Source organism: Protopterus annectens, chromosome 2.part2 (genome assembly GCF_019279795.1).
Source record: "Protopterus annectens isolate FY-2018-M chromosome 2.part2, PAN1.0, whole genome shotgun sequence".
In the NCBI taxonomy this organism is placed as follows: Eukaryota; Metazoa; Chordata; order Ceratodontiformes; family Protopteridae; genus Protopterus; species Protopterus annectens.
The window spans coordinates 818,345,026-818,349,523 of record NC_056730.1 but is presented as its reverse complement, the minus strand read 5'-3'; the positions used below and the strand labels follow the sequence as shown (position 1 = coordinate 818,349,523).

General features: G+C 38.1%; 1 pseudogene; it reads right to left on the bottom strand.

Annotated features, from left to right (window-relative positions):
• The window catches only part of LOC122795984, a 29,029-nt pseudogene extending 26,506 nt beyond the window's left edge, over window positions 1-2,523 (bottom strand).
• Between the last annotated feature and the right edge of the window lie 1,975 nt (window positions 2,524-4,498).

The window sequence follows — 4,498 nt, the reverse complement described above, 5'->3', positions numbered from 1 at the left end:
AAAGTAGAGTATTTCAGGCAAGCATTTATTTCGTCCGCTGGTGTCGATCGAGGAATTACAGGTAATGTTTGCCTGAAATCTCCTGCAAGCAATATTAATGCGTTCCCAAATGGTCTGATGTTTCCACGCAAATCTTGCAATGATCGATCAAGAGCCTCGAGCGATTTTTTGTACGCCATTGTGCATTCATCCCAAACAATAAGTTTGCATTTCTGCAATACTTTTCCCATGCCAGATGCTTTGGAAATGTTGCACGTGGGAGTTTCAATGAATTGCATGTTCAATGGCAATTTCAAAGTGGAATGAGCAGTTCTTCCAGCTGGTAGCAATGTTGCAGCTATTCCGGATGACGCAAGAGCTAAGGCTATGCCATTTTGGGATCGAATTGCTGCCAGAATCAATCTAATTAGGAACATTTTACCAGTTCCTCCTGGCGCATCTAAGAAGAAGATTTCTCCAACCCCGTTATTGACAGTTTGCATTATTTGATCGTAAATGACTTTTTGCTCAAGCGTTAGCTTAGGAATATTTGATTGCACATACGATAAAAGATCACTCGTGTTGTAATTTTGTTCACGACGCAATTCTACATCGAACGAAGCAGCAGCAGATCGATTCGGTGATGGCATTCCCAATTGATTGAGAACTTTGTTCGTGATTTCTAAGCACAAATCTTCAATCATTATCAACGCTTCGTTGTAGATCTCTGCTGTGAAATCCATGTTCATATTTGAATTTTCCTTGCGTATTCGATGGAAAATATCTTCAGCCATGTGCGATTTATATTTCTCCCATAACTCTGTTGGAGATGAAGGAGAGCAGGCAGTCAAAATGATTGCAAACAATGCACAAATTTGATTTGGATGTGACGTATTGCACGCGTCATTAATGCATACATCCCAGTGTCAGTCATTCTCCAATAAATTCAGAGCTTGACATGCACTGCGGAAAGTGGCATGTGTAATGCCATTGACAATTCTCAATTGCTGGAAAGACGTTGGACCGGGCACATTTACCAACAGCATGCGAAGAAAGAAGCATTCATCTTGATTGGGATACATGGTGTACAGTCTGCCTATCATAGTTTCTTTGAATATGCCAGGTTGTCCGTCGACTCGCACTCCTCATTTGCGTCATTCAAATGATTTTTTACTTTCATTCCATGTGTAATACGTAGGCACTTCCGAATACAGCAGTGTCTTCTCAAACGCTTCATTTTGACATAACGTGAAGAAAGCAGTTAACGTTGTAGCCGGTGGATTCAGGGCTATTTGTTGCACATTTGCAGCTGTGAAATAAACGCGTTGTCCATTTTCTAGATGTACTGCTAAGTGAACAACAGCTGGACTTCGTTCATGTATGGGAAATGAAAGAATTCGCCATACAGCTTCATTGCTGCTTATGTATCTTCCAGCCTGATACTGTGCGATTTCATCGATATGTATGACCGCATTCCTATCACTTCTTTCTGGTTGCATGCCAAAAACTGCCATGTCGCTGCCTTTATTCACATACTTACGAATGTATTTGATCGATTTAACAGAGTTACAGTATTCCACGTTTATGTGCACTTTGTATGTTTTTGATAGCAAAGGCAAATATGGAACAACCCACCAGTTATCTACTTCGATGTCACTGTTTCACATTTGTATGGTTGCTAATTTGCCTCCATTTTCTGCTGATCTTCTTCTGTATAAAGGATATCCATCGTTTCCTGTAACTGTGTTGGATACTAATGCTCGAGGATATCGCTTAGAGCATTTTCCGTCTATCATGCATGGTGAATTTGGATTCAGTGCACCGCAAGGTCCATGTATCATATTTTTCGTCACAACTTCATGCAAATCCTTATCAACGTCGGCATCAGGTATTTCAGCGCATATTACATCGTCAATTTCATTTGAAGTTATTTTGTTATAGAGCCAGATTAGTATATGTGCATGTGGCAATCCTCTCTTTTGCCATTCCACTGAGTACATAAAGCAGCGCACAGACCCAAACACTTCATGTTTTACCATGAAATCCATCAGTGATTTCAGCTTCTGTCTGAAAACACGTGCTGTGATGTTATGCCTATCCACCGGCGATTGCCCAGGAAGTTAAGAGTTGTCATATATCGTCCCAAGCTGGACTGCATGTGAATGTAATGAATAGTTCTGGACGCCCGTAGAGACGAACATACGCAATTGCATCTTGCGTGTACTCATGCATATGACGTGGACTGCCTGTATATGAAGATGGCAAAATCATTAGTCTTCCAACGTTAGTTGCATTATCATCATTTACAACTGCATCTCGCAAATGAACGTATTCTTCAGAGCGAAGCTTGGTCTGATTCAAATGGATGAATATCAAACTTTCTGTTTCGATTTTTGAATACATATCTACGATGTATTGGTGAAACAATTGATGGCATTTCAAAATGTGATTGTCTTCATTCTCTCGAATCATTAATTGGTATGAATAATAGTTCATTGCATTGCATTTCATATTTGTTTCTTCGCCACTGACTGGATTTATCATCTTAACGTTGAAGTGATATCCATTGGCACCATCCCAAAAAATGATTGGATATTTCGTAGCATTGATGAGTTTCTGCAACTGTTGTCAATTGATCGTTTCTCCAATGAAGAACAATATCTCTAGGTTGGAATTGATCTCCGACTATAACAATTGCCACTTTGTCTATAGTTGGAGCATTAAATCTTCGCACATGTTCTCCAGCAGGCGTTTTGTCAGCATGGATAACAATCTTGTGTGTATCAGATAGCATCATGTCAACTGCTGTTTTGAACAAACGCACTAATTTTTTTTTTCGTGAAGAAGCTCTTGCAGTTGGGAAATGATGGACCTTTGTATGCCAGTAGAAATTCAGCAGCATGCATTCAATTCATCATTGCTATCACCGATGAAATACATTTGTAGGAATTTATGTTGACCATCTGGGAATGGAAGCAGGGAGCCGGCTTTATGATAAATTTGTCCTTTCACTTAGAAAGTTGGCATGAATTGAGCTGTTACAATTTCTGCTCCGAACGACATCATTTGGAAGCATGAGTTGTATTTTCTGATGTTAGATAGGAAATGCTTTGATTCAGCGGTATATCCGGCAAGCAAACTTTTTAATGGCTCTGGCGGTTGTCCAAGTTGAGGCAGTTTAATTTTTTCGGCAGCGCAACACATTCCTTTCGTTTCTCCATTAAATTTCAGAGCCTTGCAATAAGGACACACTTCAGTCATAGTGCCGATGAGAACATGCCGGCTCAAACTATAATCATCAGCTGGGTTGTACCGGAATGCAAGGCGATTGTAATCACGTGATTGCTGAGCATGGAGTCGTATTTGATGCTGATCTGCTGTTTCTCGTTGACATCTTTCAGCCACTCTCAGCCTGTCGCTTTCATTCTGTTGAGAACAAAGCAGATCTGAAGCTGCAGAACGCGATCGCCATGCTCGCAACCGTGCATCCTCATGTCTGGCTGCACGTCGCTCTGCTGCTTCCTCGGCACGTATTTGAGCCATTTTTTTGTCTGTTTCACTCATTCGCTGATGCCCATTCTTCCTGAGTTTGATTTGCAATTACTCGTTGCACTGCTTCCGCTCCACGAGTACGACGACCAAAGTTTGATCTTCTGCGAGGCATTATTTGGATGAACTAAAGCAGATCGATTGCACTGAAAAAGAAGAAAGAAAGTTATAACAAAAACATATAAAATTGCAAAACATTAAAAAAGGAAAAAAACATGAACTAAAAAACAAAGAAAAAATAAAAAATACTAACAAAATATTTCAATTCAAATGCAGATCAATCAACACAGCTCAATTCCATCGCCAATCGCACTGACAAATATGAAAACCAGTAAAAAACAAAATGAAAAACAATGAAAAAAGAAAAAAATAAACTATACTCACGAAATGAACGCTATGGTAAACAACACAGCTCAATTCCAAAATTAAATCAAAATGAAAATAAATCGAAATCTATGAAAATGCAATTTAACAATGCAATCGGAAACATTGAAATGGAATCATAAAATTGGAAATTTGGAAATCGTAAATGGATCGTAAATTGGAAACATTGAAATGGAATCGTAAAATATTTAGTATAACGTGTGTTGCTTTTATGTCCAACAGATGGCGCTGTTTTTCAAAAAAGTATGTTTTTACCTGTCACAGATGTGACATCTATATAATAGTAGGTATATAAAAACACGCGCGTATTAGAATGTAACGTGTGACATCTATATAATAGTAGGTATATAAAAACACACGCGTATTCGAATGCAACATTGTGTGAAAATTTCAAAGCAATCGGTGAAGAACTTTCGGAGATTTAAGATTTTGAACAAACGAACATTTACATTTTTATTTATATAGATATATATATATATACATACATATATATATACATATATATATATATATATATATATATATATATATATATATATATATATAGACATACAGATAGATAGATATATACTGCATGCAATAGCTT